This window comes from Pinus tabuliformis, chromosome X (genome assembly GCF_031772625.1).
Source record: "Pinus tabuliformis cultivar Carrire ecotype Pingquan chromosome X, CPIR1, whole genome shotgun sequence".
Taxonomy (NCBI): Eukaryota; Viridiplantae; Streptophyta; class Pinopsida; order Pinales; family Pinaceae; genus Pinus; species Pinus tabuliformis.
In genome coordinates this window covers 1,472,832,958-1,472,844,818 of record NC_142308.1, presented here as the reverse complement: position 1 = coordinate 1,472,844,818, position 11,861 = coordinate 1,472,832,958, and the positions used below count along the sequence as shown (strand labels likewise).

Below are 11,861 nucleotides of genomic sequence, written 5' to 3'. Positions count from 1 at the left end.
GGAGAGCCAAAATTCTTATTGCTCAGTTAAGGACTAATTTTCATCAACTCCGTTGTGAAACATGGTGTTCGAAAATGCCAAAAGAAGTGTGGGAGAAAAGAATATGCATTTTTTGTTCTTTCGAAAAAGTGGAAACAGAAAAGCATTTCATTTTAGAATGTGAGACCTTCAAAGGCAATAGGGAAAGTTATGTAGATATGTTCATAGCTAGCTCTTGGGATAATCTATTTAGCGAGGGGTTTGTCAAGAAGTTGGGAGCATTTATTGTGAGGCTTCACAGAAAAAAGACCAAATATATCACGCAGATGAAGAAGTAATCTGTCTTATATGCTATCTTTAACCTTGCGAACAATAATTTTTTTTTCCTTTCTTTCTTTCTACTTAGTTTCAGTTTCTAGTTGAGAATAAGTCACAATAACTATAATCTAGAAATTGGAGTTTACAAGTGAAATATCAATTCAATTTTGGTTGTATCCAATCAAGTTTCTTGATTGTTGAAAACTTCTATAAGTTTTCCACTTTCAAAGCACGCAATATTGTATAAATATCGCATAGTGAAGTGACAAGGAAGAGGACTACAAAATCTCTATCTCAGGTTCAAATCTTGCCAAACTGCAGCTGATAAAAAAAACCCACAAGATAATGGAGCTACTTGGAAAAACGACGACGTTATGACACATGATGAATGGAGCACAACTCTACCTGTTCGTGACCATCCTACAGTAACCTAACTTCTAGGCAGGTGGCGATAAGACGGCATCTGCATAGCGCTTATTTTCACTCTATCTATCTCAGTTTGTCTATACTAATAATTCAATATGCATGAGATTCCTGAACCTCGATCTTCCTGAGATGTTCCTGATGCCCCTGGCTTATTTGCTTATTCGTCAAACATTTAAACCTGAGGTAATGTGCAAACGCATTCGACAAACGATATCTTTTCAGGGCAATAATAATGCGTTCATCCCTCAGACTTCCTTTATAGCGGTTGCTCTTAATGAAATTTCCACACAAGTAGGAAAGCCGAAACCAGAAAACCAGAACTCATTGGACTACAAGATATATTCCTCAATTGCTTCTACTTTGCAGGCGTGTTTCAACTTGAAAGAACTCAAACAAATCCATACCGAACTTCTTAGAACTGGGATTGTGCAAAACATCTTTTTGAATACCCAACTCATTATCAAGTATGCTATGTTGGGTTCTTTGGAGCATGCACGCCAAGTGTTTAACCAATCTTGTGAACGAGATGTTGTGTTATGGAATACCATGATCAGAGGATATGTAAAGAATGGATTATGTGAGGAAGCACTTAAACTCCATTTCCAAATGCAATTAGAAGGCGTGCAGCCAGATAAGTTCACATTTCCCTGTGTACTCAAAGCTTGTTCCGGCTTATCTGTTCTGCTAGAGGGCAAGCAGATTCATGGCCGCTTAATAAGAAATGGCTTGGAATCGGACGCTTATGTGGGAGATAACCTCCTCTACATGTATTCCAAATGTAGGAGTATTGAGGATGCACGCCGAGTGTTTGACAAAATGCCACAGAGAACTGTAGTATCATGGACTAAGATGATTGCAGGCTATGCCCAGAATGGAGATGCCAAAGAGGCATTGGTACTCTTTCATGAGATGCAGATGTCAGGCGTTAAGCCGGACCCACTAACTGTCGTGATCACACTTCCGGCATGTGCTGATTTGGGAGCTCTGGAGCAAGGCAAGTGGATACATCATTATATAGTTAGAAATAGTTTTGGTTCTGATATTTTTGTGGGAACTGCACTGATAGACATGTATGCAAAATGCGGGAGTATAGAGGTTGCACGCCAACTGTTTGACAAAATGTCAAAGAGAGATGTAATTTCATGGAATGCTATGATTGCTGGGTATGGAATTCACGGGCTTGGGGAGGATGCACTTGCAGTTTTTGCCCAGATGCAAGAGGCACACATTAAGCCAGACGATACCACGTTTGTGGGCGTCTTGTCTGCATGCAGTCACGCTGGTTTGGTAGATAAGGGCTGGGATTACTTTGGTTGCATGAGTCGAGATTATTACATTAGCCCTTCTGTAGAGCACTGCGCCTGCATGGTTGATCTTCTTGGGCGAGCTGGGCGTCTTGAAGAGGCGCGGGACTTTATCAAAGCGATGCCGTTGGAGCCTGATACTGGTGTATGGGGTGCTTTGCTCGGTGCATGCAGAATTCACAGTAATATTGAACTCGGGGAGAATGCAGCGGAACACCTTTTTCTGTTGGCACCGGGACATTCTGGATACTATGTACTTTTATCAAACATTTATGCTGGAGCTGGGAGGTGGAATGACATGGAAAGGTTAAGAACAATGATGAACAGCAGGGGTGTGAAAAAGACACCAGGATGGAGCTTGATTGAGGTAAACAGAGAAGTACACGAATTTCATGTAGGAGACAAATGCCACCCACTATCTGAAAATTCTATGCAAAGTTAAGGACCTTGGCGTGGCATATGGAAGGAGGAGGGTATGTCCATGACCGAAACTTTATGTTTTGCGATACGGAGGATTAGATGAGAAATACGTGTGTTAGTCGCTGTAAGAAGCTTGGAATTGCTATCGAGGTTATCCACCAAGACCATGATCCCTTATTGAACCAAGTTGTAACTTTGTATATGGGGAGATTGCCACTAGACTGCTTAAAGTGAGAGATGCAAATTGGTTCCTCTATTTCACAAATGGATTACTGATGTTACCTGGAACAAGTGACAAAGACAATCTTGTGCAGGCACCGGCTCATGCAGCCTCTCACCTTGAGTAAGCAGCCGAGATCATCATGTCATATTCTAATTTTTCTCATAGGAATATGTGAAGATCTAGCGTGCAAAAATTGTATAATACTTCAAATGGACTGACGTGACAGGATAATGGATAATAAGCAATGATACTGCATGTTAAAGCAATCATTCATGTATATATTAGAATTCAAAAGGTCAATTGGGAAATTTTGCTGCTTTTTATTAAGAACTTCTGCAGTATTTACTCATGTGGTTAGATTGTGTAGTTTTTTCTTTGTCTTTTTCAGCTGGGCTGAGATTAGGCTGGGGCCAACCCTATTATTGGAGGGAATAATGATCTGCGCAATTGTAAGATGTATCACCAAGATTATGCACGGCTTGGTCGAGCCTGTACACCTTTTAGGATAGTTTTATTTCTCAAAGATGGTTTCCATCATCAAGTTCTTTTCATGAGATTTGAACCAGTAACTTTTCATGAGATTTGAACCAGTAACTTGATAGGGACTAAACCTAAACCCTACACAAACTAACTGATCTACACCGGTTAGATTATGTAGTTGTTTATGCTTTGGAAAAGGGTTATGAAGTGCTCATAAAGTTTTAAAATTATCATTATTTACCGATATTGTTGGTTTACCCCATATTGGTAAATCTGATTCAAAGAACTGGGTAGAAGGAAGCAAGTCAAAATTTCGTTGTATAACGTTTTCAAGGATTTTATGCTCATTTAAGTTTCTAACTTCAAAATATCCTTTCCCACCGTTTACTTTGTGAAATCATTTTGGGTTTTCTTTTATTCTTCTGCATCTTACATTACCATTTTTTCACAATTTTGTTACTTATTTAAAATACCATATTTTTGCAAACTTTGGGGCCCCCTACATACTTCTTTTATCATTCTTGTGACAATGCTCTGGGGTGACTGAAATTCCTACAAAACTTGATCGATATTGCCTATATACATTGGCTAGATGATTGAAATGATCTTCGTTGCATGATTGCATGACTCCATGTTGAGTCTAGATCTTATCCTTGTCACAATTATCTCTTTGCAAAAATGGATTAGTTCCTTAGATGAATTAACGCTAATCCTATTTTTTCATAATCATTTTTTAAACCATTTTAGTTTGGTCTTGATTTTAATTCTCTAAAGTTTAGTGGTAGGAACCTTTAGTACTCTTTCAACATGTTCAAGATTTTTGATTCAAGTAAACATTTTGATAGGTTTTTAATAATAAAATGGATATCTTAATATTCTATCACAAATTTGTATTCATCCTCAATTATATTTGGTTTGTTGGACACGTAATTTGTTAGGGTTATGGTGATCAATTACTAGAAGTCCATGAAACCTTGGAAGTTGAATCCAGTGGTTTCAATGTTGTATTTATATATACATCATTCTTAATGAAAGTTGAATTCATTTTAACATTGGTATCAGGGCAGTGGTGGATTTGGCTTTGGCTTGTTGAATAGCTTGAGCCACTAGTTTTGTGGGGTTCCTGGGCACTCCTCTTTTAGACTTTGGAACTCTTTTCAAGCAGTCTGTCCATGGCATCGAAAGTTGGTTACGGTGATTGGTGCAGTTGTGAAAAGCTTGTGAAATTCTAAATGCTGGAAAAGTGTTAAAATTGACAACTAGGGCCAAACTCCATGTGGGTCATCTTATTATTGACAACTGGTATTTTTCTTAGATCCCTCTCATTGAGAGGTGTAGGATTGATCTAAAAATCATCTGATTCCGATAAGTATTCATGGAGATATGAATTTATTAGTGTTATGGGACAATTCGTCAAAGTCGGCCAGCAACCAAATAACCCACACATGTGCTCAATATTTTAGTATAAAAGGAGATGACTTGAGAGTCATTTCACACACACTTCAGTCTTGATTTCTCTCCACTTGTTTTGGGTTTTAGTGTGAGAGAAATCTAGAAGGAAGTAGCCCTAAGACGCAGGAGGAAAGGAGGGTTACAATCTGCCCTAGCCATAGAGAATAGAAGGTATAATGCAGCCCTTAGACACAACTAACAACAAGGTAGTTTAAGGACCATTCTAGGGCTCATTGAAGGATACCTGAACTATGGTTAGAAGGCTGAAGTGTTAAGGGCTAAACATTGTTGTGTTGAGCATAACCAAAAGCCAGTTGCTGTTGTGCTAGGCCTCAGGCCATAACAACACAGCTGGACTTGCGTTGAGCTGTTAAGAGCTGTCATATACCCTATGGCAGCAACCTAACAAGGAAGGAGTTCACCTTCAGCAAGCCACAGTCTTTCAAGGTTTGTTTGGGTCAGATTGGAGAACATTAAGGTTACTGCAATATGCACTAACAAACAAGGTTGGAGCAGCATGCCAAAGTGTAAAAAGTGTAAAAACTGTTGATGATAAAGGCTGCCCATAATAGATGGAATAGTATGACAGTAATATGGCAAACATGGAATAGCAATGACAATGGGACAATAGCAATGGCATAGTGCAATGATGGCACAACGGGACAACAACAGCAGCAAAGTGACCCATGAAGTTTGAATGCATACTAATGTGATAGTACAACAAGATTCATGGGCAACATAATAGCACCGATGACATGTGGCAGCAAAAGCACATTGGGACAGTTGTAGCAATGCTAAACAGTGGGACAGCAGCATGGTGCTGCAAGGGATAGCAACATGGTAAGTGGTACAGCTGGACATCGTGCTTGTTGGAGCTTGGTACTTGGGACAACAAGCTATGACATGGCACAACAATGTTAAACGATGGGACAATAAGGACATGGTGCTTGCATAGGACAACAAGCAATCATGGTGCAACAGTATGATGCATGCAACATGGTAATAAGGTCCAGCATAGTGATGATGGGTGCAACACAGTGAGGTGCAGCGTGATGACAAGGTGCAACACTATGATGGGTGATGGAGTCACCTAGGAGAATCAGTTGAAGCAGCATGTCTTCAACTGAGTTCAGCTACTTCATGTATCATCTACTTAGAGATGATCTATGCTCTTATTTAAGATAAGTCAAAGTGTTGACTTTTGTTGTAAATGTACTATCTCTCTCTCTCTCTCTGTTGAACTTGTTAGCCTCCTGCTGCAGCAGGTATTCATTTTTCATGATTGACATTTTCACATGCCAAATATGTCATACTTTGCAGGCTGCAGTGTTCCATATTTCCAGAACAGGCCAATGAAGATGCCATGAAAGTATCCTGGTCCAGATGCCACTGCTGTATTCCATTTTTGATCACAGTTATCAGACAGTTTTGCATTCAAAGGAGGTATTCAAGCTGGAATTCACTAACCTCCCCTTCTTCTCGTTTCCCCCAAGTCACTTACTAACATCCCCCAAGAGGTCAAGATCTGCTTGAGCCTCTCAGGTTCATCATCTCCATGACATTCGCCTTGGTAAGGATCTGCTTTACTCAAGGACTGCTCACTCATCATCTGTGAGCCTTCTTTCCCCAACAAAGCCTAAGGTCTCATACCTTAGCGCCCTCTTTGCATCTCCATATTAACTATTAACTTTATTATGTAACTCCCCTATCAGTTTTCCCTTTCCCTATTAAAATCATGTATATAAAACTCCCCTATGTAAATACCCCTCCCTGGCAATATAGCCATATTTCCTATAAGTCCGGGGAATCACAGTCCATCTGGGGCTGTCTTTAACCCATCCGAGTCATAGCAGGGATTAATCTGACACCTGGCCAGATTAATAACCTCCCCCCCAAAAACCCTAAAGAAAACCTTCAAAAACCCATTTTTTGCACCTTTTTCCTACATTCTGTGCATAAAATATTAACCCGCGCCGTTTTTTCACATAAAAACCCCCATTCCCTATGTTTTAACCCACCGCCGCGATATATTCAAAAGGGAATATTCCCGCGAATATCCCCGCCCACTAACCCGCCGTCACTACCCATCTACCGCCAACCGCTAGATCTGGCCCGATACAGATCTACGGTGGGCGGGCTTTCCTATATGCAACACGCCCGGGCTTTAGCATCCGGGAGTTCGGCGGTTTTGCCGTCGTACTCCCGCCACGCGTCAAGCTCTGGGGTGTGGCGGAGCCCCCTCCCCCGAGACCGCCTTTGCCCATAAGCGGTGCGCCACAAAACTGCTTACCGCCCGTGACGTCACATCCCACGTCACCCTCTGCCCAGTCACCGCTTGCGTCACCCCCTTTGCCCAGTCACCATGTCGAGTCACCTGCCTGCGTGGCCTCTTGCCACGTCACTGCCACGTCGTCGTCCGTACATGATGACGTCATGCTGATGTCATCTCGCCACATCGTCCTGCTGACGTCACCCGCCGTACAGCGTCACGTCATGCTGACGTCATCATCAACCTTTTGCACGCAGAGGCGAAAATCGCACTTCGGAGCCCCGGAATCCGATTCTGAGGCAGTTTTTGATGAGCAAATCGCTCATCGCTAGATTTTTTGGGCCTGAATGGGGAATCTTCAGGGAATCTTTTTATTCTGCGGCCCCCAGCAAGCCCGAAAGGCGCCGAATGACCCATTTTTCTTCACGAATCTCGCCGGAAGGACCAGAAAACGGTTTTGAAAGAAACAGAGGCCGAGCAGCGGCCATTAAATTGTGAATAAGACTCACAGCACGACAGAACAACATCAATTTATTGCCAAAGAGTATCAGAGGAGGAAGGAGAGCCAAAGAGTATCTGCAGAAGATTTTTTAGGGGCTCGAGGCACTTGAACATTGATGAGCCCCCCAGAAAGTCAAATCAAAGAGGAGTAAGCCCATCCTAGCTCTCAAATCACAGTCAAAAGCATTCAATACCGCCGAACAGCAATGGTGCAAAGACCAATGCACAGTTATGACAGATGAAAAGCACAGAGCCACCTGGACAGATATTAACTCATTTTGACACAGCTGCCCCCAGCACAGCTCAAAGATATTTTCTGGCATTTATTTCTGGATAAGATTAGGTTAAAGTAATCAATTTTCTGTCGGACCTGTTAGGTCGGTTGTATTAGATAATTTCGGATATATCTTCCCTATATATACCACCCTCCGTATTGTTTTAAGGGTTGGTTGGTTGATAGTTTTTCAGTAGAGACTCGCACTGCATACCTGACATGTTTTCTGTAATCAAAGACTGCTGAAAAGCTTGGAGGAAAGACTGTCTGCTCTGTGTCTAATGGTTTCAAGAAGTGAATCTGGAATTCTTGTGCTGCAACATGACTCAATAAGTTTTCCTATCTCTGTTGTTTTTTTTTTCATTGATATACTGATCCGGATTTAAGCAGGAACGCAATAGATTACAGAGATAACCATAAATACAGAGATGCGATAACCATATACACAAAGATGCAGCGGAAATAATACTTCATTTCATTACTGTAAAATACTGAAATATGCTTACAATAGAAATGGAAAGAAACCAGCTAGGGCGATGGTAGCTTATCTCTGAGAAGAGATGTGGCGGCTACATGCCTCTGAACTGTTCCGAACTGTATTACAATGAGGCTCGAAGGCCTATTTATTGTTGAGAAACAATGGAAAACCCTTCACATCCCGAAACCTAACCCTAGAAGATGAAACGCCAAATTGTGGGCCCCGTTTGGGTAAATTGGTACATCAATTTCCCGGGGTCGTAACTTTGGCATACTATCTCCGTTTGACGCGCACGATAGCTCGTTAGAAAGATCTATCCGAGTACTACCACTTTGGGAGGCAACATCAGTCCATGGACTCATGTTGCCCCAGAATCCCAAAAAAACGTCGTTTAGGGCCTCAAAACGGCTCCGTAAGTTCAGGACCCGAAAAACTGCTAAAAATAGTAAACTGTGCTACAATTTAGGAAACTGAAAAGACTGAAAGAGACAGTTGTGGGGGTCCAAATGGGTTGGTGGGTGGCCACCAACATCCACCTGGATCATTCCTCCCCCCTTAGGAAGCAATGGTCCCCATTGCGTTGAGTTCCTCCATCTGCTGAACTTGTCCTGCAATCTCTGATGTGTCCAATGATGGTGGGAAGCATGGTCGACGATGGTCCACATTGAACATTTGGTGTAGGCGAAGGAATGGAGGAATTATGTGCTCCAAAGCATTGTTCCTCATAGCCTTGGTACTGCTGTAGGTACCATGTCGGAGTGGTCTGAGCTTCTGATGGGTTCTGGTAAGGCGTTCTTTCTGTCGATGCAACCAGACTTTGTTGCCCACCTGAAACTTGTGTGGTACCCATGTGGGTGAGGAGAAGTTGTTCCTGTGTTTTTTCATGACCGTATCCCTTTGCTGCTGCTGCTGCATGGAGGAACCCTTTGCAGGGGTCATGGATGTAGCAACGATCTTCCCCTTGTTTTGGGAGTGAACTAGACAGATGAATTTCCTGGTCTGTGATATGAGCTTGCTGCCTTTCTTGGTAGTGATCAAAGATGTGGCGGTAGGTGGGGCTACCTCCGGTATCCTGTATAATGAATTATTTAAAGAAATAATGACAGCACGAGGCCTTGACTCATACACAGCATGTCGCCTCCACAAGTATGGTTGGCCTAATAATACATCGCAAACATCCAGAGGTGTAACATCACACAATACCTCGTCTGTGAATGGTTTGATACTGTAGGGAAGGCGGCACTGCTGGCGAACTTTGAGATCTCGTCCTTCATGAAGCCACCCGATACTGTACGGCTGTGGGTGTGGTGTAGTCGGTAGGCCCAACCGCTTCACGACCTCTGCTGAAACCAGGTTCTTTTGGCTGCCACTGTCGACAATGAATTGTAGCGGCGAACCCTTCACCCACATCTGTGAGTGGAAAAGACGCTCCCCTTCCTCTGGATTTTCGGGTTCATCTTTCTGGATCTTGGCAGTGGCAACAGTGGCGCTGGGATCCGCATCAATGATCTGCTTCCCTTTGCCATTACCCTTGTCGGGTTCTGGCTCAGGGTCGGAACATGCATCTGATTCGGAAGCCTTCAACTCAGCCACCAGCGACTGCTTGGTCCGACACTCACTTGTGTTATGAGTGGGACTCTTGTGGAACTCACACCACTTTCCTGTGTCCTTCTTCGGCTTCGTGGTGTTGTTCTTTTCTTGCGGCTTCGACGGGTTGTCTTGGGTCACCCCGCCTTGGCTTTGTCCTTTGGGCTTCGGATTTGCAGATCCAAAGTCTCGCTTCTTCTGTTTGAACTTTTGCTCGATTTTGACAGCATATCGGTATGCTGTTCCGAGTGAGGAGATGTTCAAGAACACCATCTCTTCCTGGATGTATCTGTGCAGGCAGCCACGGTATTTGAGTACCAGATGCAGCTCAGAATCTTTGATACCCAACTGTGTGCGAAGGGTATGAAAAATGTTTGTGAACTCCGGCACATCTTGGTCTCGTCCTTGCCGCAGTGTGGTCCATTTGATGTATTTGTCCTCATAGCTTCCGACAGGGTAATACTGCTCCTTGATGGCATCCCGGAAGTCATTCCAAGTGGGTGCGGCTGAAAATAGTGAGCCTGTACTTTCATCCTTCTGCTCGCAGTAGGTTTCCCACCAGTCCTTGACGTGGGGGGCTGCTTTAAGAAGAGCGAAAACAATCTTTTCCCGACTTGAAAATTCATGAACAGAAAAATACCCATCTAGCAGATTTAACCATTTATCTACGGCATCTGCGTCTATTTGACCCTCAAAGATGGGGATTTCAAAATTAACTTGTACCTTGAAGGGTGTGGCATTTCCAGAGTCGCTGTTAGAAGCCGATGCGTCGCCTCTGGGTAGCCGCTGAAGGATCTGCACAAAGCTATCCATCATCGCGTTCCTTTGCCGCTCGAGCGCTTCTTCGAGCAAGATTTTGATGGGATCTCCTGCCCCCTCGTCTTTCTTCTCGTCCGCCATGGGAGGCCGTCGGGATTTGCGAGGCTGGTCTTGCAAAGGTTCGACCAGTTCAAGCCCTAACTCCTTATATCCTGACCTCGTTGGGGACATGCGAAGAAAAACAGAGAAAAAGCAGACCGCTCTGATACCACTGATCCGGATTTAAGCAGGAACGCAATAGATTACAAAGATAACCATAAATACAGAGATGCGATAACCATATACACAAAGATGCAGCGGAAATAATACTTCATTTCATTACTGTAAAATACTGAAATATGCTTACAATAGAAATGGAAAGAAACCAGCTAGGGCGATGGTAGCTTATCTCTGAGAAGAGATGTGGCGGCTACATGCCTCTGAACTGTTCCGAACTGTATTACAATGAGGCTCGAAGGCCTATTTATTGTTGAGAAACAATGGAAAACCCTTCACATCCCGAAACCTAACCCTAGAAGATGAAACGCCAAATTGTGGGCCCCATTTGGGTAAATTGGTACATCAATTTCCCGGGGTCGTAACTTTGGCATACTATCTCCGTTTGACGCGCACGATAGCTCGTTAGAAAGATCTATCCGAGTACTACCACTTTGGGAGGCAACATCAGTCCATGGACTCATGTTGCCCCAGAATCCCAAAAAAACGTCGTTTAGGGCCTCAAAACGGCTCCGGAAGTTCAGGACCCGAAAAACTGCTAAAAATAATAAACTGTGCTACAATTTAGGAAACTGAAAAGACTGAAAGAGACAGTTGTGGGGGTCCAAATGGGTTGGTGGGTGGCCACCAACATCCACCTGGATCATATACCGTCTAAATAGAAGAAAGAAAGAATAGTCTAGAATTGGTTAACTGCCCTCTATGCTAATTTTCTGCTGTTTCTTTATGTTTTCCTCTGGATCAGTCATGAATATGAATTCCCTTCGGCTCATATTTCCCCTAATCCATTCATCTTTGACAGTTGTCTAGGAATTCTTAATTGCTCCTAGATAGAGTTCACTCACTTTCCCTCTTTTAAGCTTAATGAGAGATTCTTTGTTGCCTCTCGTTTCTTATCCCTCATCCCATCCTTATAAGCTGTTCAGTGTTGTTTCATGAGCAGCTGCCTTGCTCCTTATTTCTCATGTGACCAGGAAACGCACTAGCAGTCCCACTCCTCGACTCCACGCCCAATGGTTTGAAAACTTACCAGACTATGTCTTGCCTCTCTACTTGGAATGTCTTCCTTCCCACCAAAAACAATACAAAACCCTTGTGCATCATACTTAGCCTAA

The 11,861-nt window shown here is 43.1% G+C and overlaps 1 pseudogene; it reads left to right on the top strand.

Annotated features, from left to right (window-relative positions):
- Positions 1-565: 565 nt before the first annotated feature.
- On the top strand, positions 566-2,609 carry LOC149145561 (putative pentatricopeptide repeat-containing protein At3g49142 pseudogene; annotated as a pseudogene).
- The last annotated feature ends 9,252 nt before the right edge of the window (positions 2,610-11,861 follow it).